The following is a 27,429-nucleotide window of genomic DNA, read 5'->3' as shown; positions in this document are numbered from 1 at the left end:
TGGAAAGCACTAGTGTCAAAAGTCTGTTAGAGAGTAACCTGAAACATGCAGTGACAGCAAAAGCAGAGCAAAATAGTTGTGGGCATGGTGAGTTTAATTTGTAACATGCATTGATTGCCACACCCCAACCTGATGCAGTGACCTGTCCATTGAGCTGCTCTCTTCCATCATTACTGTTCTCTTGACACAGGTGTAGGACACTACAAAGCCTTTTTTACTTTGCTTATTAAAGTTCATTTGACTTTAATTTATTGTGGAACACAAAACATGTTGGAGTAGATGTTTGCCTTGTGTATTGGGCGTGCTGAGAGGTGGCTGCAGCCTGGGGAACCTTGAAAGCCTCTCCCTACCCAGCAGGATGATTTGGTGATGACAGAAGCTGGTTGGAGGGTGCTGGGAGAGTGGTGCTTGCATAGTTTTGTAGATGGATCTGGTTAAATTGTGGAAAAAGATGAAGAAGGAAGATTGTGATATATGTTCCTGGAGAGCTGGATTGCAAATTGAACTATAAATTCATGGAAGGTACATGTTTGGCTGTTGATGAATTTGAAAGTCAGTGAGGTGCTTGCAGGTGTGAAACCTGACTTCACAGCTCCACTTCTTTTGGATGTTCCAAAGTCCTGTTTCCTGTGGCTGCTGAAATTCCACAGAACAAAAAGTGTGATAATTTCCAGGCAGGTTTGAATTTGAATCACTCATGTTTGTTGCCCTGAGCATTGCACTGACTGCACAACTATTGGAATGGACTTGTGTAAACAAGGACCAACACTTAGTTCCTGTAATTGCATCTACAAGTATCACATAGATGCCTTTATAATGGTCTGTACTGGCACTATGTACTAACTGGTTCATCCTTTTTATAGCAACAAATTCATATTCTGAAGCTGAAGTTTCGTGTCTTTTGTGGTCACATTGCTGGGCAGACCTTAGTTTGTCTTCAGTTTATTTTTTTTCTTATCCATGTGTACCTGTTGCTTGGGGATCAAAGTATGAACTATCTTTTTAAATTAAAGCAACTGGTAAATGAGGAGAGAAATATTGACTGGCAGAGAAATGGCACAAATTTAACAAACTGTTAAGAATCTCCTTGTAGGGATTATAAATTCCTGCATTCTATTCAGAATAAACCAACCCAAAACATGTGTCTCTTTCCTTTTCTGTTGTGTGGTCTTATCTTTTAGTAAGAGCCTTTTTTTTTTTTTTCTGGTGACTGCAATTAGAAGGTTTGCTTGAGCTGAAGATCGATTAGGGGGAATTTAGATGACTAGAGCTCTTCAGTTCAAGTTACAAAACATACAAGGCTGTTCAGTAATTACATTTCCTGGAGCTGCTGCCTGCAGTTGATGCAGAGGTTGGTGTAGAGTGGGAAGGACTTTTGAAAACCAATATCTTGAAAATGTGGCAGTTCAGTGCCTTGTATTGAGAGGGGACTAGCAGAGGATTAAGTCTCTTTTAGAGGTAAAATGGTTATACTCTATTGTTCCTAAGGAGAAAGTACCCACGGAGTTATAAAATCTCAGTCTTGATTTGAAGAGATCATAACCTTTCTGTGTCAGAAATGTCAATTAATGTTGCAAGAATGAATGAACGATGCTAAAAGCTTCTCAGGAGAGATAATGACATTATGGCAGAGCGCTGATTAGTTGACACAGGAGGGTTTGTGTGATTAATGTGATGTAGGACATTACTTCTGTGCGCAGAGTATCCCAGTTCTGAAGTTAATATTGAGGGAAGATTCTACCAGAAAGCCTTACTTTGAACATTTCCAGCCATTTGAAAAGGAATTATAAAATATATATTGGTTTATTTTCTTTGTGACAAGATTTTCTAGGAATTTGATCAAAATTATGAAAATATCATAGCTATTGCTTTACCAGGGATGCTTCTTTAATTTAAAAACACAGATTACTTTGGTTCAAATTGATGGAAATCTTAGAATAATTCCAACAGCACTGAAAAATCCCAACTATAGTTGGTTTGATTATAAGAAAAAAATAAATTTTTGCCTTTAGGCAGAAGGATTTTAAGAAAGTATCTCATATGTGCTCTTATAACATCAGGAATTTGTGGGTTAAACATTTTAGCCCTAGAGTCTGACTTGGTGCTTAGATGTACAACTCAGGATGTACAAGATAGGAGGCAGTTGTAGCTGTAAAAAGCCTTGGGTTTTTAAATGACATGTGAATGTACACCAAGTTGGTTCAGAAAATTAGACTACAAGGATCTCAATCTCCTTTCTTGCCCCCACTTTAAGAGGTCTAGTGCTTTTTCTTTAGAGCACTGAGACCATCAGCTAATTCAATTTGGTATCTTGCAAATATCCAATTTCCAAAGTATTTTTATTGAATGCAACATATATTTCTCTTCTTATTATACATTTTTATGCTTCCTTGAGTTTCAGAAATTTAAGAATACTGCCCTGAACGAAAAGAAACGAAGTTCAAGTGATGTCATAAAGAAATGTTAGCTGCAAAAACAAGCAGTGATACCTTTTGCTCAAGTGGTTTTTGCTTTGGGTGATTGACATTATGCTATTTAAAAGCTTCAAGGTTTTAGCTTTCAAATGTTTGAAGTATTTGATAACTGAAAGGAGTGGTATCAAAATATGGGCACGGGGTTCAGAGGACATCTTTCTGTGCTGAAGAGAATACACGTCCCAGGCTGGTTTTGAAAAGCTCAGGTAGAGGATTCCAAGAGATACAAAATGTGTTGGAATAAATCTGGGCTTCTATAAGAATGATCATCTCCCAAGAGACTCCTGAATCCCCTGTAGTTTTATGGTGCCCGAGACCCTGAGGTGGTTTTAACCATCTTTATTTCAGTTTATGTGGATGTTGTGTTGTTCCTGTCCCCCTGGATCCCACATAGCCCTAAACTGCTGCAGCTCAATGTTTTATCCATCATGAGAAATAAGTTGTAACCCACAGGTGGAGACCAGGAGAGCACCAGTTTGCAAGGCCTTAGAGACTTGCCCAAAAAGTGCCACATCACCCCTGAGATGGATGTGTCTTCAGTTACAGAAGGGGGGAGAATGAATAAATAGTCCAGTTCTTATTTTACAGGCAGAAAAGAATTATTTAGAAACCATGCCCAGTCGCTTTATGGGAGTAAGTTTGCTCTGATCAGCTGAGGAAAACAACATTGTCACCTGTTGCCCTGCCACCAGTCATGCCTAACCTATAATGATTAAGAAGAAATAAAAAAAAATCATTATATTAAACTATAAATAAATCATATAAATATTATATATAAAATATATATAAAAATAAATTATATATATAAAACTATAAATAAATAAAAATTAATAAACTAAGAAAGATTTTTCAAAAAATCTAATTCGGGTTTAAGAGGAAGAAAGAGATCTCACTGCTTTCCCAGATGGCCAAGTGAAGGCTCAGAGCAGGAGGTTGGTTGTAGCCACTGTGTGAGTGGAGGTGAGCAACTGTTGACAGGCATTTTTAATGTTGAACACTGAACTATATGGTGCTTCCCCACAGAACTGTTACATGTTAAATATTTGCCTCTGGGTGCTACAAATTTCTCTTCCTGTATATATTCTGTAGCAACCTTTTAGTGTACAAGATTTACATTTTTCTCTTTTGATTTTGGTGGATGAAGAAACGAAGGATATAAAGAAGTCCTCTTTGGTTTAAATCTCTTTATATCAACACATCTGAGAGTGCCTTTTTTCTTGAGCAAGCAGGTGTTTTTATTGAAGTAGCTGACTCTAGACAGCAGTCCCACTGCAAATGTTCAGGAAAATCATTTCAAAAAATCCAATTTCTGTGTTAAGTTCTTTCATGCTTTTAAGGGGCTCTTCCTGCTAGAACTATTGGTGCACTGATATCCCCTCAGGACCCCTGCTGTAGGCTTACAGCTGAAATGGTGAACATTAAAGTCCATTATAACATTTAAGGTCACAAGGTTTTTCTCATGTGGTCTCTGTTTACTCTGGATGCTCCTCTGAGGCTCTGGAGTGTGAAGGGGTGGAAGAAAACACAGAAATCCAAATTTCAGGTTGTAGGAGGACAACTGGGGGAAAGTTCCTTTTGATAAATGCTCTCTGCTGTGGATGTCACTGTGACATTTTGGGGGAATGTTTTATCCTTTAAAGCCATATGCCTCATTGTCTCTCTTTTCTTTTCAATTCCTTATTATTTTTTATGTGCTATATACCAGTCATCAGGTTGTATTCTAGATTCTGGTTTTCCTTTCATTACATGGCAACGTGCTTTCTCCATTTCTCTGGTTAAGCACCGTTCCAGACCCTTTAAAGAAAGGTTGCTCATGCAAAAACTATGCTGAAGTGCAAATCTGGACGTATTCAGAGAGCTGTTGGATTCGTTTTGCTCAAGCTTTCAATTGATTTTAAGGTATGAAAACCTGGGCTTTTATCCAACTGGCCAGGCTTATTCCACCATCTGCTTTTGCAGATATTGCACCTTCCTTTGGATCTGCTGGTGATATATTTGAGGTATTCACAGGCACCGTGGTGAGAGGCACTGTTGTGGATGTCATCAGTGATGAGGCAGTGGGAAAGCTGAGTGCAGTCACATCAGATCTGGGGAGGTGACATGTGGCTCCCTTGTCTTGTGAAGCCAGGCTGAAAGAAAGGAAGGTTAATTCCTGTTTAGGATAAATATATCATTACTGTAGGGACTGAGGTAGAAAAATGATTTTCAGTGTGTTTGTCATGTGAGGTAAAATGCTGCTGTTTTACAGAAAATAAGCAATGTTTAGCAATGAATGTGTAAGAATAAAATGATTTATGCTAAACCCCAGATTGGTATTAGTTATTCATCTGAGCTTTTTATGGGTCCTTAGGTGAAAAATTTACTGATTTGGGGCATCCTTGTTGGGCTTGCACCTTACAGGTTTGGATGTGGTGGCCTAAGTGGATCCAGTTGTGCCCTGTGCTCATATTCTGTGTGATTGGACAAGTTTGGGTGTCATTCTCTTGTTTCTTTTCACTTGCCTCACAATGTCTGCACCAACACAGTGTCCACTTGCAAATGTTCTGACATTTCAAGGAAAATACAGACACCTGTGGTTCACAGGCTTACATAACTTTTTCTTCCAGGGAGTTTTACACCTGGTAATATAAAACTACCTCCAAAACATAGCTTGGGCTTATTTGTGTGTGAAATCTTTGTGGAAAATCAGCCCTGTGCACAGCACAGATGGAAATGTGTGTGCCATAGAAGGGAAGTTCACAGTTTAGATCCTTGAGAATTTAGGTCATCCTTTCAGCAGCAGGAGAAAGATTTCCTGCAGGTTTATTTGGTGCCTGATCAACTTTGTGCCAAAGTTTCTCAAGAATTTGGCTGGAGAGCAAGGAAGCTGCTTGTGCACATCATTAACCTTCCATGTGACTTCTCATTTCTGGGAGGTTGGAGCTCTCCTGGTTTTGTTGACATGCCTGATTATGGAGCCTCATGAATGCAGATAAGGCCATAGCTGTTATTGGTAGTCTGGTTTTCGTTCTGGAAAAGAGATTCTTCTGTCAGTATGATCATAGAATGGTTTGGGTTGGGAGAGACCTTCAAGACCACCTTCTTCCACCTCCCCTGCCATGGGCAGGGACACCTTCCACTATCCCAGCTTGTTCCAGCCCCTGTCCAACCTGGCCTTGGACATTCCCAGGGATGGGGCAGCCTGTGCCATGTCATACTATAAGTGGAAGAAGATGATGAAGTCCAGCAGAAATTGCCTTGGCCAACTGAATAAAAAGTAAGGAATGAAATCATGGGGAGATTAAAAAATGTTTATAGAAAAATTTAACATGCTGTCTATTTGAATTAACATTTAACAGAATATCAGGTTATTCTTTTCTCTGAAGCTTTTATGCTGCATGTTTTAAATTGAAAGAAACTGGAGATTCAGACAAGATACATGAGGGTCCAGGTGCTGTTAGCAAACCTTCATGGAAGGATCAGCCCTAAGCCAGGGTGCAGTGAGCATTTAATTGATGAACTCTGGATTGGAAAGAGTAACATGTGGGTAATTATGTAGAAACAAACATATGTCAGTTTGAGGTGGATGTAAGGTTTAACTGTGGTTTAGTAGGCAAACTAAAAATCAAAATCTCCTGAGTTGAGTTTGTACCATTTAAGTATCAGCCACTGTTAAATACAAACTTATCATGAGATTCCCAAGGCAACCAATGCTTTAATTTACAGACTTTGACCCCAAATGAGTAAATTAGTTGGCTTGTGCATCTGCAACACCAGCATTTACCCTGCAGGTATGGAATCGAGGAGGATTTGCAGCCTTCCTGAAGTGAACACAGTTACAGCACCAGCCCCTGGGATCTGAATTCCTCCCAAATATGATGAGCCTGCTTTTGATTTAATTTTTAATTGTTTTTCTTAATATGAGAAGAGAACATTTAGCAAACTGGAGAACACTTGAGCTCAGACTACAAATAGTTTTTCGAATGTCTGCTATGAATGGATGGACAAGAATTGAGAGACCACTTTTGTCAGATTTGGCAAAATGCACCCTGTGAAATGGGCTTTATTTCACCAACATTTTTTGCTTCAGGAAGGAATGCTGATAGACATTTCAGCATCACCACTTGCCCATGTTTTGACATTCCTATCAGCTATGTGCTATTTGCAGGGTTGTTTGCTTTCAAGTGGTGCTTTTTAAAGGTTTTTCTCATTTAGATGTACTAGTATTTTAAAATTTTGGTTTGTGGGGATTTTGGAAGATCTCAAAATATACAGGTTTTATTTACACTTAAACAGAAGTTTGTTTCAAGATATTTAAGTCCTATTCTAAGTCTTCTTCTGCCACAAAATTTTACAATGTACAATATGGGGAGCCACAGTGCTTTTCCTCTGGGACTGACAATAGCATTTGGATTTGGGAAAATGTAACATTTGAATTGAAAAAGAATTGAAATTCCTGTCTTCAAGATGCATTTTATTTGTGCTACATTAATTCTTTTGCAGCTAACCCACTATGAACCCTTTAACAGTTAATGACTTCTAGAAAGAAGTTCCTTTAGTATTATGCACGTGAAATTATCATATTTTAACATTTACAAAAGCTTAAAAATTAGTTTTAAAATAGGGAGATGTTAAAACTTTTTGGGGGAGTGATTGATTAATTAGGAGCATCCATTGTTTTTCACATGTGCAGGTTTCTTTGAATTTTAGTCTGTTCTCTCAGCTTTGGGAAAAACAGGTCTGCTAAATGAGTTTCAGAAACAGATTCCAGGCCTGATTTCTTCAAGCAAGGGATTGGTATGGGAGGAATGCAGTTATCCTGCATTCTGTGGCCTGGAAACCTCCTGAGGATTATACAGTCAGAGGATGCTTTTTTCTTTTCTAAATGTTTCTGCACTTCTCATTTGGCTTTATGATTAATACTGGGAGAAGTTGTTTGCTCCAGATATTAATGCATTTCTCTTTGGAGCAGTGGCAGCTGATGCCTGATGCTCCTGGCTTGTTGTGTTCATGGCATGTTTGGGTCAATTCTCACAGCTCTGAATTTCTCTAGGATTTGTTCTTGCTCACCTGAAGATATGGTGATAAAATCTCACTAAAACAATGCAAATCTAAGAGGAATCTCTGGGAACTCTGGTTTGTTCACAAAAATGAACAGTAAAGCATCGCCCAGGTAGTGCCTCTGCATTTTGCAAAGATTGCTTATCAAGGAGAGGCAGATCTGTGTGTGTGAGATTTGAGCCTGAAGAGAAGAAGCTCCCAAAAATACTCCCCTGAACGTTAAGGCAGCCTTGTTTTAATTTCAGTGGTTGCAATAATAACCACGTAAGGAGCAGAAAATAGGCAGTCTGAGCTGAGCAGGGAAAATTGTGGGGTAAGACCTTCCCTTCTGTAATCAAAGCATGTAATAGAACTCGATTGTACACAAATTTATACTTATGACAGCCTTCATTTCATGTTCTATTTAAGAGGACCTCTGTATGTGAAAATGAGTAACAGGCCAGCCCAAAATAAAACAGACTTCACATGGGATGCTGTTTGGCAATGCATTCCCCAGCCAGCCTAATCAGAAGCCATAAATCAATAGGCAAATAGGACATGCCACTAATCAGTCAGTAGAAAATTCTACCAATGGGTTTTTAGCAGAGACTTGTGCCAAAAAATCCCCCACTTGTTGAAGGCATCTTTTCAACTCTGCTGTGTGAAGGACAGATCTGGCTTTTCCAGAAGAAAACTTATGTAAATGGGACGAGATTTGTGTCTTAACTGGGGTAAACCAGCGTATCACAAACTGAAATCAAATGTTTGTGGAAGTGTCTCTGGGATACATCTAATCCTAGCTGATTTCTATTAGCTGATTTGTTTTGCAATTTAATGGCTGTCAAATTTGGCCCTCTGTGTCAAAATCCTGTTTAGCCAGATGTCATTGCCAAGGCAATCAAACGAGCAGTGCTCTTGGTAAATAAAATTTGGCAGAAGGTTCACCAGTGCATGTTGTGGTTAAAACAGCCCCACTCAGTATTTCACACGTGTGTGAATTCTTAAGTGTATCAAATTTATATCAAATAAGCATATTTTAGTTCATGATTGCCAAAGTTAAAGAAAATTCAAAGGTCCCCTCGAGTTGAACTCTGCAATATACACAATGCAGTCCCAAATACCTGCTCAGGTTTTATGCCTGAAAGCAGAAGTAGCCTTTGTGGATGCCAAATGTGAATCTGACATAGAAGAAACTACAAAATAAACATTCCTTTTGTTTCACAACTGTTATTTAATTTAAATCATGTTATCCTGTGGTATTTTAGTGTCTGTGTGCCCAGCTGTTAATGAGGGCTTTTGACATGCACAGCTGCAGGGGTGATCCCTGAAGAAAATATATTCAAGTCTTTCACTTTCTAAACACAATTTATGTCTTTCCAGTTTAGATATTTGCATACAGACTTCTATTCTGATGTGCATTCTTGCTGAGTTGCTTCATAAGTCTTTTACATTGCTCCATGAGAATTAATATGTGCAATGTACATACAAAAACTGCTGCATGGGATGAAAAAGGTCTGTTGAATTAATGATTTTTCTGGAAAGAGCAAGTAGAAAAGTCAGTGAGATATGAGTTAATTTTGAAGTATAATTCTCCCATTTTTTTTCCCCTTATATTTTTAGTTTCAGGTACAAACATATAACATTTCTCTTTTAGCTGTGTGCTGGGGGATTTTTGTGTTTGGGAAGAGTGGACATTGCATCTCTGCTTACTTCATGTTTTTGTGAGGTCACAGTTTCATGTGATATAGGAGAGAGTATCTGTGAAACACACTGAGGCCTGAGTTTTACTTGTACTAATGCTGAATATCAGACATATCCCAGTGGAACATGCATAGGGCACTTAAGTCCTCCAGGAACTGAGCTATACCACAAGAAGGACAATCCATAGGACTCAATAGGAAACTGCAAGTCAAGTAATTTGGAAATTCAACATTACAAATACATGGAGATAGAGCTCAAAATCCATTGAATCCTCTTGAAACAGAAAAACAAACAAAACCTCCAAATAACCCAAATCACAACCCCTTCCCCCCAGCCTTAAGTCCATGTTAATGGACTGGCTACTTCCTCACTGCCCAGTGAACATATATTTCATTCCAAAAGACAGATATAATAGCTCAGTCCTGTAGTAAGTAATGTGGATATTGTATTTTACTTGATTAAAATAATTTTTGACTGAATGCAACGAAAGGTGGATGTGAGTGTGGCACTCTGAAGTCTGTGGTGTATTAAAATAATGATTTAAAAAATATATAATAGATGAACTAAGGGTTCTTCAACTCCACGAAGGAAAGAAACTGGTCCAGCAAAAACCTCTTGTGTTCTTTTATTTTTTTTTCCACTTGTTCCTGCTTAATCCACCTCTGCTCTTTTCCCTGATGCTGGAAATTGGAGTTTTTTTCTCCTCCCATGACAGCTGCGAGACTGGACCACGTCACTGGCTGCTTCTGGATTGCTCTTGTCACAAGGGCTGTTAAAAAGCTGTACAGTGTCACAGCACAGGCATTGACACAGGGCTTGTGTCACCTGTGTCACTCAGTGTGTGTGCCTGCAGGTGTGGGAGGTCAGGTGGGCCATTGGGAATGCCCTGGTGGGATAAGGGGAGGGGATGGATCCCCTGGAGTGCAGCCCCACTTGTGCTCAGCGCTGCCTTGGGTCAGGGTTGGCTGAAGTAAACAGCTTGTGCAGGGAATGTGAAAAATTTGGAAATCTCCGTGCTTGTTTTCCTGCAAGAGAGGATTCTTTGAGGATTTCGTTCTTCTGCTTTTGATCAAATGATTCCTCAGTTTGTGTAATCATTGTGCAACCCAGGCTTTTGTAAATGGGGTTTGTTTATTGTAAGGAAGGAGACAGATGTTTCTTGTAAGAATTTCTTTTTTTCAGTGCTGTATAACATAGAAACACAAGGTTTTTTACTGGGTGCTGTAATCCACTCATGCTGTTTAGAACTTTGGGCTCTGGTTGCTTCACCAGTTGTATGGACCCTCCATTGAGAAAACAAAGCAATACTATCACTGAGCAGTGCTCAGGAATTAGCATAGAGCTTTTAGGAACATCTATAGTGAATCCTGAAAAACATCCTGAAGGGTTTTGAACTGCCAGCTTGACTGTGCTGTTGGATGTTAATTATTCCCTGCATACCCTGCACCCTTATTGGTTTTACTGCCTTAGAAAATGTGGGAATGGTGAATCTCGAGTTGCACAAATACGGGAGGATAAATTACACAGCTGGTTTTAGGAAGAAAATAAATTATTGATTTTCACAAATGACTGCTGCAGTATTTGGCACCAACATCTCTGAGAGAATGATGATGGTATTTGCAATGCACCCCCAAAGAGCTGTTCCAGGCCTCCTGTCCCCTGTTTTTCCATCATCGTGCCTGTTGCAGTGAGAGTTCTTAAATGTCTACTTTGTACAGGACAAAGGCAACTAATGTAGAGAAATAATCTCTCTGCCTATGTTAGCAGAATATTTTAGTATTTTGGGGGTGGATGGAGTTCCCCAAACTGCTTAACTGGGAGAATCTGGCTGCAGATTTGCCATCTCCCTCTTTCCAAGAGGGCCAGCAGCAGCAGTTGTCAGTTGTTGTGTCAGGGGCTTAATCAGAGCTTTGCATCTCTGTACATCTGGAGACACTGGTTTGTTTTCAGTGCCTGTTCCAGGTGGTCAGGCAAGGAACCAGCTCCCTGTGATCCCAAACCACCCCTACGGAAAGGGCTGCAAACGCTGAGCTTTGTTCCCTGGATTGCTCAGGCACCAAGAAAGGGTAGTTAGAGGAGAAGACTATTTCTGGCTTGCCAAGGGTATAATTTGGAGGAATCAAGTCTTGCTGTATGTTCTTAACCGTTTTTTAAATGCAATTTGACGTTTCCCTTAAATATGCCATGAGATCTGAAGCTCTGGCAGAAGATGAATGCTGTGTTCTTCTAAACAACATCAGATACGTGTGCACCCCCGGATGTGGCAACACTCGCATTTCCTCCCAAAATCTTCTTGGTAAGCAAATGCACAGAGTAGGAAGTGAAAAATATCTTCCAGTGAAAGATTCCTGACATCTTTCTTGCTACTAGTGCAAAAAAGGAATGGTCTTTACTCCCTGCTTTTCATGCTCATGCTGTAGCGAACATTTAAGGTGGTGATGCTTAGAGTAACTTTCAGGGGATAAAGAAGAAAAAGGATCCCATGTGTTGCTGTAAAAAAAACAAACTAAGAACATAGAATTGCAAGGTGTGGAGAGGTGTACTTGAGACTGTGAATATAGATTTAAAATGTAAGAATAAATAGAATGAATACCTAGAAATGGAGTGTGAATGGTTGCACACCTTATCAGTCTTAGTTTTGCATTTTCTCATCGTTTGCCATGTCCCTACACTCCTTTGTTTCACGTGACTCTGGAGCCCAAGTTGTCCAGACCAGCATTCAGCACTCCTTTTATGGCTCCTGAAGTGTATTTTTCTTCTGAGTATTCAGTTATAGAATTTCCTATCCTGAAGTACTCACTTTAAAAAGAATTGTGAGAAGGGTTTGAACCTTAATACTCTTGGAATGAGGGAACAGTTTCTTGGCTCACAGGTTCTGAAATCAAGCTGAAGGGCAGAACTTCTGAAATAAATCAAATCAGGGATTTCTTTTTTTAATTCGTAGACACGTCCAGACCTTTACTGGAATAAATTAAAGGGCAAATCTTATCTGAACTGCCAGTCTTTAAGATCTTTCCCACTGCTTATCTTCACCTTTTTATTGAGAAAGCAGGGATCAGGCTTTGAATTGTTGTTTTGCCAACATCTGTCTTCAAGCAGTGTAGCACAGGTGTCTGTGAGGAATATTTTAAACAATAGAATTGTATCTGTTAGCTGGAGAGTGCATTGTATTCACCACTGGCTGCAGTTTAGCATTCCTCCCAAGACTTTTCCATGATCAGGGATCCTGTTCTCTCTCTGAAGGAGTTGGAGAGCTCCAATGTGCTGCAGTAGTGAAGGTGTTGACTCCAATCTTCACTTCATATTACATGGAGAGGTTTGAAATGCACAGCATTAATCTGGACCAAGACTCTGAGCTTCATTCCCAATTCTTTCTGGACTGAATTATCAACTGTAGGACTTTCTAAGTTGATTGGCGTTGCTTTGTTTGTTTTTTCTTTTCAAACAACCCGGCGGTAGGACCAGTGAGGATCGAATATTTTGTTGTTCTAGCCTTAGGTTGCCTTAATGTGCTAAAATCAAGCAAAGAAGATAAAACACCTTCCAAGTGTACTACTGGAGCATTTATGGTGTGGGTCTGTGTTTTGTGGAATGATGTAACACACACAGTGTAGTTCTGCTAACTAAAAAAGCCCACAACATCTCCTGAGGGACATACTGTCATGGTAGTCCAGAGAGCTTTTCCTGAAAGGACAGAAGAGGAATGATTGAGAGTATCACATCTCTGAGACATGTGCCAGCAAAATTTCTGATATAAGTCATGTTTCGTAGCAGCTGGAGTAGGTTTGGGGTTGTTTGTTTGTTTGTTTTTTCCCAGAATATTTCTCTGCATGTTCTGTCTCCTTTCTGCTCTTTCTTAACGTTTCGTTCCCTTTGCAGAATGAAAGTGCAGTGAAAATTAGAATTTACTTTCCAAAACTACAATTTCTAATTGAGTATAAAATTAGGAAAAAGAAATGTGGGTTTTTTCCATGTCCACAGTGTTTTGCAAGGGGGGAGGGAAATGATGTCATGTGGAAGACTGGGAAGAAAATTAGAATATGAGGAAGTGCAGCAGTTGAGAATCATGGACTAGCTGTGGCTGGCAGGGAGATCTAATCCCACCTGCCTGTGGTTGTGTCCAGATGGATTTGGAGCATCTCCAAGGATGGAGACTCCATCACCTCCCTGGGCAACCTGGTTTAATCTCTCTCACTTGGGGTGGTGCAGGGGGAGGGGTGTGGAGGACCTGGGGGTGGCTGCTCCTGTGTGTGGGGTGACACAAGACTTCTTTTAGAGCCAGAAATGGCATAATTAATAAAAAAAAAGGGTGGAAAAAAGTTCCAAAGGGCAGCTTTATTTATAAAACACCTACTGCAGCTGTTTGTCATTGCAGGCAGCAGCTTTCTTGCTTAATTGCTGGTTTATTTAGGAAAGCACAAAGTTTGTTTGTAGACCAGACTTTTTGGCAAGTTTATTATGAAATACAGTGTAGTACAAATTCTGTCCCTTTTAAATGAACTAATTACAATGGAAACTTAAACAGATGTTTGTGTTTATCTGTGGAGATGAAATCTTGATGCAAGACATTTTCAGTCCAACATTAATTGACTTAATAAATGCTTGAAGTGTAATGAGAGTTCCTTACAGCTTTAAAAAAAGCTGGTTTTGCCTCTTTTTTTTTCTTTTTTTTCTTTAAAAATAGAATGATGGGAATCATAGAATGGTTTGGGTTGGAAGGGGTTTCAAAGATCATCTAGTTCCAACACCCTGCTAAGGGCAGGGATGCCACTCACTAGAACAGGTTGCTCAGGGGCCCATCCAACCTGGCCTTGATGTGAAGGATAAATAAAGGAATGAAAATTAGTGAGCAGTATATTTATTTTTAAATTTAATAAGCATATTAATATATTGAATTATTTCTCTTATCTCTGAGTTTTCTTGGAAATAAGGATAATTACAAAAAAGCTCTAATCTGTTATGTATTTCCCCCCTCACAATGTATCTGGTGCTGCAGCAAAACTCTCCTGTACAGAACAGTAATTCAGCAAGTTGGATGTTGAAGGCTGCGAGATGAATGGTGGGAGTTCAAGGCACCACGTATAACAACTGAATTAAGCACAATGCACAGTTATGTAGTAAGTCTAGTGTTATTTTTGGAAGAGGATCTTGGAGAAACAGGATATGTGACAAGTTATGAAAGTCTGTCATTTCATAGCTCAGAGGAGGCTCCAGAATGTCACAGAAACACCACAGTGCTGGTGCACGGGGGCTCACAGGGGAGAGCTTTGCCTTCTCCCTCATCTTTCTTCTGCTGTTTACACCTGTCAGAACCAGACTGGTTCAGCCAAAGAAATAGGTGGAATGTTTTCAATTGGTGTAACTGAGCACTCCCTTCCAAAAACCAACCTGAAGTCACGTCTCCTGCAGGAGGGGAGGTCGTGTGTCCACGGCTGGGTCATCCTCAGTTGGCTACTGAGTGTTCCACTGAAGGAAAAGTAAAATCCAGCAGCCACTCTGCCCTGTCCAAACTGCTCCCTAGATTCGGAAAGAAATTCTGTTAGAAGTGAGATGGGGTTTCTCCCTGGAAAGACAGCCTTAAAAAGGTGCCAAATCACTGAGTATAAATCACAGACGTCTTTCTCGCTGGTTTTTTTATTGGTAGGTGGGATAGTGGGAGAGCAACGGCACTTCTAGAAGTTTCATTCATGTTTCAGGTGTATTTATATGTTTTTATTTTCACAGCTGTGGACTCTAGGAAGATTGATTTGCTACAGAATTGGGGAATAGTAGTCTTAAAAATTAGCAGGTTTTGGCAATGTGTCCTTCAGTAACGAACCAGGAGTCTGAGAGTGAGCGCACGCCTGTGGGTTGTGAGGCTCTCTGGTTTCTATGGGATTCCTACAGAAGGATTCCAAACTTCCTGCTGTCAGAAGCCTGTAGTTTTGTGCTGGCACAAAACAGAAATATTCTGGTAGGAAGTGGGGTCTAGGATTTCTTTTAAAGCTGGTGACTTGATGTGCACAGTGCAGGTAGCTGGTTCCGTGCCCAAGTGTTACTCCTGTTGGTCGGTCCCCTTATAATCCTGATGTTTTCCTGTTGTATGAAGATGCTGGTAATTTTGTTCAAGATGATGGATTGCTCTAGAGAGTTTTTGTTTCTTTTAAAAAACTGCTCTGTAATGCAGATATTCCTTTTGCAGTTTCACAATTTCTTAAGCTGCTTGAAATCGTCCCAGGGTTGTGTTTCAGCTTGGCGAGATTTTCAATTGTAGGACTGCCATGGCAGTATTTGATGGCTGGATTAAATCAAGTGGGGCTGTAAAATACTTCTCTCCTTCCAAAACAGCAATGAGAAGTTAGCCCGACACTGAATGGCAGCTCTTTTGCAAAAGCAGTTAATCTTTATAGTACGTTCCTTAAAAATATGTAAATGTGCTCAAAAATTGGCAAGTGTAAGTTTAGTGGTGATTAAGTGAAATCATAAGTTACACTTTATAATATCTTTCAATCTCTTTTTCTGCTTTCCCTGGGCAGTAGCAGAGTTTTTTCCTAGGGTGCCAAGTTTAGTTTATAAATTGGAAATGTGTAAGGAAAGAATGTTCTCTGCACTGACTCACTCTGGTGTCTGGTCTTTATTCCAGGCCGTATTGATGACAAAGTATGCTATGAATTTAGAACATCTACAGCCCTGCAGAGGTGGCAAATTGCTTTCTGCTTTACTTCCAGTGTTTGCATGCTCATCAGGCTTGCCTCTTGACCTCTTCTACACCAAGTTGCTCTAGCACAGCAGAGCAGTGGCACAGATGTGCTCTTTCAGACAGGAATGCAGCCTTTCTGGGGTATCAGTGTGTAAAACTTTCCTGCTTTCCTCCCTGTGCATTCAGAAGTATGAGTTTTCTTGATTTTTGAATTTTTTCTATTAACCCTGAGAGCTTATGTAGATGATAAACCTTTAAAATACCATCCACAGACTGAAAAAAAAAAACCCAACACCTCTGTTTGTGGTTTTTGTATGTGTTGGTTTCATGTAAACCAAATCAGAAATCACTTCTGTTAAAAATAAAACCTAAAGTAAAGTATCCTCGTGGTCTTTAATCTCAGAATGGGAAGGCACCAGCATGAGAAATTGGAAGAAAAGCCATGTGAGTGCTTTTGGGGTCAGTATTGCATCTGACCTAAAGCCTTGTTCCCTTTTGTTCTTTGGGAAGCAATCCATTCACTCCTGTGGGATGTACATCCCTGCTCCCTTGGAGCAGCAGGCTGAGCAGCTTCCCTCACATCTTGAGGTTATTTTATAGGACTGTTTTGCGTCTGGAAATGACAGTAATAGTTGCAGGTGGAGGATGGGGAGCAAGGGATACTAAACTTTGACAGCACGTACGTTTTTAAACCGCATTTTTCTTTTCTGTGGTGATTTTTGGTCTTCAGCAAATGGATGAGCGAAGCCCAGCTACCCCCAGCACTGTGGTGCAGCTGGGACTGCCTGGAGCTGGGCTGTGCATTACTGGGGCTGTGCTCATGTTGTGGTGCTTATGTTTATGGCTTAGGTCAGTGGGAGTCAGTATTGGAACCTTTTTGATTATTCAGTTACCCTTTTCAGTGTTACAGGTGTCTCCAACTACTTTTGCTTCAGTTGCTTTCTGCATTTCTTTCCATTACCAAGCCAATGGACACAGTGCTGAGTGAGGATTCAGAGAGCTTCTTGTCCTCACATCCCAAAATCTGGTACCCGTTGGTGGATCTGTCACTTGACAAGTACACAGACAGCCCAGTAAGGAAGTTTCCTTCCCTACTCCAACATTTTATTTTTGTTATTTGTGCTGGGAACTGAGTTAGCTCCCGAAATAAGTGGCTTGGGTGTTAGACTCTGAGTAGGTCTGTGACAAAAATTTTTTGTCATGCACAATGATGTGCATAAGTGCTCTGTATGTGGGATTTGGTTATGCCAGATGGTGTATCAGTGCCTCTGAGAGCTCTGCAATTAATTGGTTTTGTTTCCTGCATCTCTCTTGACTGGGACAACCAGACAGTGATTGCTTCCCTCTCACCAGTGAGATTCAGGACTAAATAAAACTCTATTACACACCTAGGGCAGCAAATTATTTCCACAGGCCTCTACAAGTGTTTTTTTTTCTTGAAGGCAGATGATGAGTGTAGGAGAGGGAAACATGTCTGCAGAGAAACCTTGGTGTCCCTTATGCAGCTTTACAATGAATAAACTCACAGCAATAATTCTGACAATCTTGACCTGGAAATTTGGGTTTATTGCTACATAAATATGCGCTTGGTTTTGGAGTTGTTATCTTTGCTCTGGGTAATTGTCTGCAGATCCATCAAAATCCTAAAAATAGCAGCTGATAAGATATGGGACATGCTCTTCATTTTTTATTAATCTGAGGTGATGCCATCAAAATAGTAATTACTTTTCCCTGGATTAATTTTATGGCGCTTGAATCTGGAGATTTTTTCCTTCTTTCACCTTCACCTTTTTCTTACTGGAAATATATTTTAAAACTTTAGGTAAATTTAATTCTTTCGTAACTGCTTTTTAATTTCTCTGTAGATTTGAGCACATTTCTCATCTCAGCTGGCATGCAGTTCAATTATGTGACTTCCACAAAACTCGAAAAAAACCCTCTAGGACTGTGCTTGGGCTTTCTCCAAAAGTTGTTTATGTTTTCGCCCTCTAAAATACCTTTGTGCTATTGCAGTATTGTTATCTATCTGTACAATTTTTTGCTAGTCAACTATTTTAAGATCATTATTCCTCTTGCTGCCACGACACTGTGTTGTCACATACGTCTATTTGTTGCGTAAGCAACTGGCATTGTGATTTTAATGGAAGTCTTACGAATTTGAGGTGATGTCTGGGCTGGAGTGGGCCGGAGAGCTGAGGAATGTGGGGCTGGAGGAGGCTCTGGGAGGCAGGAGGAGGAGGCTCTGGGAGGCAGGAGCTGTGTCCTGCGGCAGCCGCTGACATTCCAGTGCCATCCCGACAGTGTTTGGTGTTCCCCGCTGGGCGCGGGTGGAGGGCACGGAGATGGGTAATTAAACTTTGAACCGAGGAACCCCCGGGTTTTGAGGGGCCGGGGCTTTGAAGAGCAGGAGATCACAAGAACAATTTCCTGTTGGTTGCTTTGCTTCAGCTGCAGCTCCATGCGGAGCTGGATTGGGAGCTCAGCCTGAGCCCCTCCTGGCCCCGGCAGCAGCCGGGTTGTTGTGTGCTGAGCAAATATGGCACATAGGACACGGCTCCATCCCTTTGGGACCTGGGGTCAGACTCATTAAGGGCTTTTCCTACCCTGAATGGGGTGATTTGCACTGTAGTATAATCTATTGCTCTTCAAAAAATGTTTGGTTTCTCTTTTGGTAAAGGTTGCAAAGTGAAATTTGCCTTCATTACATCGTTAGGATTGACACCTATAGTCATACAGTTAGAAGAACCCACACCCTTTCAGTATTTTATCTTGGGGCAAAATTGGGAGAAAATTAGACTAAAAATATTAGAATTCAGTCAGAGTTTTTGATAGTAATGTAACTGCTTTAATCCTAAAAATGAAGTTTTATATACGAAAGTGTTGCCTGACAGTCACTTAGCAGGATCCCTGTCAACTATTCAGAGCTCATCACCACTAGTATTTCTCTAATACTGTCCTGCTAACAGAGTAATAGCCCAGGAGTGATTGTACAGACAGTGAAATACCCTCTCAAACATATACACTGTGCATGTAGTTTTATTTATATGTATATACACAGACACATATGTATGCACAGGCTTTATAACACCTCTTACCTGAAAATGTCAGGACTGAAGGTCAATCTGCTGAGTGCAGCAAATGCACTATTAATTCTTTTTGGATCCAAGTGGAGAATATTTGTTTGCTGCTGTCAGTTTTGAGGTTATATGTATTACTCACTGTCAGGAAGCTCGTTCTCCAAATAATAAATAGATCTGTCATAAAAATTCTAACCTACCTTAAAAATATGTTGTAGGAAAAACAATGTTTTTATAGATTAGCACATCCTTCTTGCTGACTTTGTGAAGGAATTTGAGGGTACACAGTAAACTTTTATTAAGAATTTATGGTTTCCTGGCTCACATTTACTGTGTATTGATAAGAATAATCTCATTGTTTTAACACAGCTCTATTGGCTTGTATTCTTTTCTCTGCCTTCCATTGGTGGTTTTTTAAACGAGCCAAAAAGAAACAATATCCCTGGGGAAGACTTGGGAGCAGAAGGTAAAGTTCAGAAGCAGAAAATTGTTTTCTTGTAGGGGACAGCACCTGGCTGACCCTTTGTTGTTTGAATGTGGCCTGAAATTCTTTGTGGTTTGAGTGTAAAACCTTTGCTGCCATTGCCCTCTGGCAATTGGCAAGTCAGTGCCGAGCTGGAGATTTTTCCCTTTCAGAACATGAGCAAGTGGGTGGTGGTGGCTGCAAATGTCCTCAACTTTATCCCTCTGAGAAGGGAGCAGGCAGGGAAAATCAGGCAGATGAGAGTAACAGTAAGATTTTACCATGGGGGATGTCTTGTGCCATGATCCACCTGAAAATATCTATTTTCTTACTGCATGTCCAGTATCTGGGGTGGAATGGGAGAATTTCACAGCCCAACTGAGTGGGGGTTTCTTTTTTTTTTCCTTTTTTTTTTTTCTTTTTAACTTCAAGGCAAAGTGTGACCTTCTAATGCCTTTTTAACCTCTGAGCACTTTTTCAGCACAGAAGCAATTTACTGGCAAACAGTAATTAACCTGCAGGGAAACACATCCTTGAGTTTTATTGTATCTCAGTATATGGGTCAAATTAATAACAGTGCAGAGGTATCATCTGTGGCATTTGAAAATACCAGTAGAAAAAAAAAATCAGCAGATTTAATTTAAAATGGATATGTTCAAAGATGTAAGGAAGAAAGCTCATTTAAGGGAGCAGTGATGTTTTGAATTAAAAACCTTTTAGAGGTTTTCAATACAGTTTTATTCTTTTGAGATGGTGATAGCCACTCAGGTGAAGGTTTGGAGTTATTCAGGTTTTTGTTTGGTCAGTATGTGACTTTTCAGAGACAGCTTGTTAGTGTAATCTGACTTTTGCCTTTGGTATATATGAACAGAGGACAGATTTGCTGTTATTTATGAAGGAACAGAAACCCCAAAAAAGTGAATCACTAAATTTCCAAAACCTAATATTTTCCAAGCCTATTACTAAGTGTTCAGAAGAACTAACATACTGTTCTCTACCTGGCTTTGGGCACGAGGAGATTGACTTAGAGGGGAAAATGAGAGTGAATCAGAACATAGAGATTAAGTGAAACAGCATCGTAGTTTTTCGAATATGAGCTGTTGAACAGGTTGAAATCAGACATGGGGGTTTGTAGGACGCTGAACTGGGGCCTCTCTCTGAGGATGTGCCCAATGGACCTCACCTGTTCCTGGGTTTTTGTTCTTTAAAGCACTTTGGCATCCCCTCTGGTGCACAAGCAGGGAGTCTGAAGGTAATAATGAACCAACAGGTCTTTTGAAATGACTGATGATCTTCCTAACAGGGAGAACAAGAAGAAAATGGTGGCGGGAGGGCAGAAAGAAATCTAAATTCACTCAGTGGTTTTTTACTACCTGAGAACCCTCTCCCAAGCTATTTATAAAATATTAGTTTGCATTACACAGCTGAAGGAATTCACAAAATGCTAAAGCTGTGACTAAACCCAGGCTGTTAGGGTTTTTCCCTTTGGTGCTCAGAGAAATGGGAGCTGAGGGAATTGACAGTGAAACATTGCGAGTTTGCAGCAGGAATGTAACTAAGAATTGATATTTTAAATGAGGCGGAAGGGAATTAAACCCAAACACAAACTCCAGTGCCATTACCCCAGTAATGTATGGAATGCACTGCTCTGGGAGAACTCCTTCCCTTTACCCCTCCCACCCCATCCTCGAGTCCTGCAACTCTGCAAAGGTCAGCTCTCAGAAAAGCTGGGAAAGATGGTAGGAAAAAGCCAGGGCTGGAAACTCTGAAGAAGGGCCTTTGAAAGGGGATCATATTTGTTCTCTGGGCCACACAGCATTAGGAATTTCCATAAGGGTGAAAGAATTTACAATGTGCAGCCTATGCATAACCAGCTCCTGCAGCCTGTAAAACTCGGCGTGTTTTTCCAGTAGTAGGAGCTCCTGTAGGAATCCCTGCTCTCCTCCCAGCCTGCTGCAATCCTGGCAGTCCAGTGCTCTGTGAGAGAAATCCTGGGGTGCTGTGCCCTGGCAGAGGTCCCTGTGTTAGTACACAAATCAGAAAACTCTGTCCTGTGTAACAGATTAGCCAGGATGGAATTGTGATGTCCACCACCATAACATAAGCTGACCACAGCAAAACTTCCAAGTTAAATGCAGATTTTAAAGTTCTATTTTAATGCATGGTTACTTTTCACATTCCAGGAGTGTGTTTAGTAGGAACAAAATGTTTTGGGTTTTTTTTAAACTTTATTGGAACATCTTGAGTAATAACAGTAAACATGATAACAAATTATTCTTTACTGCAGTGGTGTTTCCAAGAATGAGAGGTAGAAAATATTTGAGGTGAATGTGTGCCCTTCAGTTTATAGAAGTGAAGAAACCATGTCCCAGATTTCATATCTACACTGTGCCCCTCTAGTCTTGCTGGTACTGCTAATCCAGCAGGAGAACTGAGTATTTGGCCTAAAATGTCATAAAGGTCACGCTAAGATTCACTGACATAACCAGTAATATACTTGAAATCTAATTTCCAGAGCTCCCTTTAACGTTGAGACCAAGGCATTTTCCTCCTGTCACTATTCCTGAGTGAGTGGATCTTTGTGTCAGTGAGCTCCTGCCTTTCCACAGATGTCATGGAGTTCTTGTCCTTAAAAGCTGCTTCTTCCTCATCAGCCCTAATGGTAGATTTTCAGTTTGGTGTTTGCATTAGGGTTGTTAGGAAGGATTTAGATGATTCTTTCAGTCTGTAGTTGTGCTCCAGATGGGTGCCTTCTTGCTGCACCAGAAGGCTCAGTGCTTTCCCCAGAAGGTTCCAGCTGAACCAGAACGTGGCAACCAAGGCCAGGGACACAAGAGATGATATTTTTTGCTGGTTGGGCCCAGTTCTCCCCTCTCCACTTTGAAAAAAAACCAAGAAAATAAACAGCAGGGCATAGCCCCTTGTCATGCACTTACTGCGTGGGGATGGCAGGGAATGATCCTTCATTAGCACATGTTGGAGATGGGAATATACTGTGGAATTATCCAGCTGTGGCTTTGGTTTGGTGGAACTAGGGAAGATTTCAGTCACAGGAACTGCTCACCTTCTGATTAAATAGATCAAAGCATTGGCCTTTTCAGTGCACTGTATAACAGTGCACGAGGTCCAGAAGAAAAACACTAATTTTTCAACCCAGCAGAATACAAAGGTCAGGATATTTTTTGAGTTTGTACTGCTCCAGTTCTGAAATGCTTTGTAGTGAGCTGTGGTGCTGTGGTTTCAGAACAGAGCAGTTATTCAGGCTCAGTAACATGAAAAGAGTTTTACGAGGTTGAGTATAAAGAAGCGTTTCCAAGTTATGCTAGGAAGGCAGATATAATTACTTTTCAGACTGTTCTCAAAAAAAAAAATCATTTGAAATCACAGATTGATAGATATAACTTCTTTTTTTCATAAATAACACCATTCTGCAATAAAAGTGCAGTCAGTTGCTTCAGTGATTAAATCTCTGAAACTGTTTAAAGGCTCTGGAATGGCTTTGTATTAGGAAAAATAACAGTCTTGCATGGGTAAGTTTGGCTTGTTTGGGATAGCTCCTATCAAAAGCTTCATTAGCTTTACTGGTGATAGTAATTTGACTGCAGCACATGCCAGTTTGAATGATGTTGAAATTCAAGACTGGATTTAGGCTGCTGAAAGCAATGAGTCACTGTACAGAACTGAGGTGGTGTGAAAAGCTTTGCTGTGTTTAAAAGCATTTTATAAGTTGGAGGACCCCTGTGTGATGGTTGTAGGTGGATATATGATCACGTGAGCTTATTTCAGAGATTAGGTAGTATTTTCAAAATGTAATTTTTGATTCTGCAGCTTTATCCTGTAGTAAGATTAATGAAGAACACAGTGATTTTGAGTGTCATCCTCTAACAATATTTTCAAGGGAAGTAGTGAGTGGGGTCCTGTCACGTTTCCTTTTGGCTCATAGGAGTGCTAAGAAATTCTAGGACGTATAAAATGGAATATATAATTCCACCTCAGTTTTTGAAATTTAATTATGTAAGAGGATTTAAAAACCTTGCCTTGGAATTATCAGGCTGGCTGATTTGAATCAAAGTAGTGCTATATGCTGCTACAAGTGTGCTGCAAAGAAAAGGGGAGATAAATCTCAGTTAAGAAAAAATCCGATACCTGATCCAGCCTTTAAATGTGCCTAAGTGATATATTCATCTTGAGCATGGTCTTGCTTCTGATAGTTTTTGTCCTGTGGTTTATTTTTCAATTGCTAAAGCTATTCCAGATGCCAGAAGTGTCAAACAGACAAAGCAGTGATTCCAGTCGACATAAATTCAGATTATTGATTTAAGGGGTCAGTAGCAGCATAAAAATACGTTATATATTTAATGTGTGAACTGACATATAAAGTCTTTGAGTGGCGTTATTTTGGTGATGGGCAAATATTTAGTCTAGTTTGAATTAAAAATCCATCATTTTTCAAGCTAAGTTAGGTAGAAGTGTTTGTAAATATTAGTTAAAAATTAAAAAAAAAGTCAGAAAGGAGTATGAACTGCCAGATTTTGTTACAGGGACTGGGGACATAAGAACCAGTGTGTTCCTCAAAAATTCATCTTTTCAAGTCTGGCTTCTGGATTTATGGTTGAAGAGAAAGTAAAACACGAGTTATGGGTTGATTGATAGGAAACTCCAGGCCATGGCTGCAGTACAGGCAGCACTGGCAGCTGAGTCAGTGGAAAAGCTTTTTCACCATCATGTGTATTCCTTTTCTTTACAGGTGTGTTTAGCCAAAGATTTTCTTTCACTTGCCTTTGCTCTAGGAGTTTTTGTCCAGTTCTTGTGCTGTCAGATGTAAGACATTGCTGCCCTCTGTAACGTTGAGTCAGGGCCTCTGGGGTATAAAAATAAAGTAGAAAACGATAATAGTATTTATTTAGAAAAAAATTATCTAGTGTTGATCATGGTTATCTCCTGAGAATCTGTAGCAGATGAACACATCTTGTATGAGTGGCCTGTGAATTGAAAGCTATTCCATATAGGATTTATTGATATTAGATGAGTAGTGAGCACTGAAGTCAAGGCCTTTGTGTCAGGAATCACCCACCATTGCTGCTTAGACTGCAGGTATCTCTAGTGGTCTGCAGAAAGCTTTTGAAAATCTCCTGTAGCCTAAGTGCTGGAAGTATTTCAACATCACCACTCCTGAGAACTTGGTCTTTGGATTGCATCCCCCCGAAAGCTTCAGTTAGAATTAAACAAATGGCTTTAGCTTTAAAATATGAACTCATAAAATGAGTATAATGGTTGGAGGCCCCACCACCACCACACACACTTTTAATTAAGTGACTGTGTTGTTTCCAGATGAGAGGAAAGATGACTCATTTGGGGACTTTGAATGATCTCTATTTTGCATTGAAAAAGTAAAAAGTTAAATTCAAAATGGTTACTTCAAGTTGCACATTAGCACCTGCACCACAATTGGATATACTGTGTCTCAAAGTAAAATGTTTTAGTCTGATTTTTTTTTTCCCCTAAAGCTTAATTTCTGGAGTCCAAACCCAACTTTTTAGGTTTAATGAAGTTCTAACCTTATAAAAGCAGGGTTTTATCATGGAAAATGCCTGGTTTCCACCAGGAAAATGTACTTACACCTTCCAGTACCAGCGTGAGAGGTATTAGGAGTCATGAGTCTTAAAATAGAAAGAAGGAAGCAACTTTAATCAATACAAGGCACTGCACTGGGATTTAGAAAACTTGGTTTGTTTATAGATTTGCTGGGGCTTAACTGTGTGGTCACAGGCAAAAATCTATTATTGATAATTGTTGCTGCATCATTATTTACTCTTCTTCCATTGATACCTTAGTGTAGAGCATCTCCTTGGCTTACACCAAGTTGAGTTGGAATCTCTGCTCTTGGTATAAAATGACAACAAATGCCAAATCTGAAACACTCCAAGTTGCTGCAGAGCTGCAGCTTTTCTGCTGGAATACAGAGAAATACCTGGAATCAAGGTTTGGCTTCTGGGAAAAGCCCATAATTGACTGCACACCTCTGCAGAGAGTTTTAAAATAAAAACTTGGTGTTTCTGTTGCGTAAAAATGCAATAGCTGCTCAATTCTTCTTTTATTAGAAGCTAAGGAAAAGCTTAAATAAACTTTTGCTTTACAGCCTTTAATCTTTGTCTTTAATTAACCTTGGAAGGTGGTTAAACACCTCGGTGTAGTTTTTGGGGTTGACAGTTGCTCATTTGTCAAAGGGTGAACATTAACAATCCCCATTAGATGTCAGGGCTTGGATGGGTGCAGAAAGATGTGTCTGTTCAATTCAGTTTAAAAAGCGAGGTATGTAAAGTGTTTATTGCACCCTGAAATTGAATTTTTGCATTACTGATGGTTTACTGAACTTACTTTTCACGCTGTGACTATGGTTATAATAAAAGTTCTAAATAAAACCTTTCAGTAAGTGTGTGTTTTTATACGTGGAGCACAGTTTTATTCTCTGAGCCCCTGGCCGTGTTGCAGCTCATGGAGCAGGGGGGAACATTTTACAAAATGATGAATATTTCCTGAGTAAAAATGAGATGTTGTTGGGAATGTATAGAAAGACAGACTAAATCTCTTCTGTTTCCAGCATACTGTCAGCTGGACTGAGTCATAAATTCTTCAGTCAACAGCAGTTCTGCGAGTGCCGGGAACAGAAATGTTAAAGTCTTGTACAGAGAGTAAAGAGCTGAGACTTGCAAGTGAACTGAAAGGACTATGATTCATTAAAATCTGAGAGAAGTAGAGGTCCACAGGTGAGAACAATATATTCTTGTCATGTGCCCTTTCAGCACAGCCCAGCCATTCATCATCCTGCTCCTTGCTGTAACCAATGCGTTACGAGCTGTGTTTTCCTTCTAGGCATCTTTTTCTTTTTTTTTTTTCTTTTTCTGTCCCCCACCCCAAAAAAGGCAATGGAATTTTGCTCAGATATTTGGTTCTACTCCCCTTGTTGAATCTTTCATAAATCTTTATCTGTTGGGTCAATTACAAGTCATTACTGAAATAATTCGTTATAGGCTCGGGCGAAGTTAATATTGTTAAATTATGAACAACTGTACCGTGTTTTCTTCCCTCAAGTTTTCCTTGGGGCTGGCAAAGTGTGTGAATGGGTTGCTGGGGCTGGGGGAGGAGCAGCACCAAAGGAAAGGGGACAGAACTGGCTGATGTCTCACTGAGCCAGAGGTTTGGGGTTTGTCTTCGTGGCTGGTGCAGCACAGTTGTTCAGCGAGAACTCAGGAGTGCAGTGTGTGACTTTACAGTACCTACACCTCTCCTATTTTTATTCTGTTTACACATAAAATAGAACAAAATCTTTTCCTGTCTCTTGTTGAAGTAGAAGATTCTCTTAAAGCAGAATTTATCGTGGATTTACAGGCACAGGGGAGTGGGGCTTCCCAGCCTTGCTGGCAGAAATTTTCCAAGTGCACACTTCACTAGACCTAATAGGGAGACAAACCCATGAGTCTTCTTAAAGACTGTCTTTTAATTAGCTTTGTAATGGATTTCCATTGACTTCCTCTGCATGAGAACTACTCCATTAGTTCATTACTATGATTTAAAAGCAGCTAATTACAATCATAGCTAAATAATTGTGTTCAGGTAATTCCAGCACATTTTGGTTCTCATACTAGCAGTTTCCAGGCAATGCATCTCACTTGTGTCTCGTTTATAGCCTTCTTACAAATGAAGTGATGGCAACTTAAATGTCTTTCTCTCTGTAAAACAAAAGGGAAAATCAATAATGTCATCTATAAAGAATGTGAATGTACCAGCATTGAAAATGATGTAATGAGAATGAAATTCCTTCTTGTCCTTTTCTGAATGAGACTATAATACTCTTTGATAACAGTTGGTGTCTTCAGAATTACTGGAAAGAAAAGCAGCAAACAAAAATACTTTTGTTTAGAATTTCAGCTCCCGAAGCCTGCAGGGTAGAGAACAGCAAACCAAGGCTAAATGACTCTATTTTCACATAATGCACCATAGATAAATCAAAAGTGT

The 27,429-nt window shown here is 40.0% G+C and overlaps 1 protein-coding gene and 1 long non-coding RNA gene across 3 annotated transcripts in view; both read left to right on the top strand.

Annotated features, from left to right (window-relative positions):
- SLIT3 (slit guidance ligand 3) overlaps positions 1-27,429 on the top strand; it is a 479,094-nt gene that overhangs the window by 76,748 nt on the left and 374,917 nt on the right. The window lies entirely within an intron of this gene.
- On the top strand, positions 18,122-26,114 carry LOC120323997. Its single transcript, XR_005564987.1, has 3 exons — positions 18,122-18,219; positions 19,320-19,416; positions 26,015-26,114. It is a non-coding gene; the product is annotated as an uncharacterized LOC120323997 (long non-coding RNA).

Source organism: Pipra filicauda, unplaced genomic scaffold, assembly GCF_003945595.2.
Source record: "Pipra filicauda isolate LSUMZ 115617 unplaced genomic scaffold, ASM394559v2 scaffold3_size10097308_pilon, whole genome shotgun sequence".
NCBI lineage: Eukaryota > Metazoa > Chordata > Aves > Passeriformes > Pipridae > Pipra > Pipra filicauda.
This window is presented reverse-complemented; position numbering and strand designations above follow the sequence as displayed.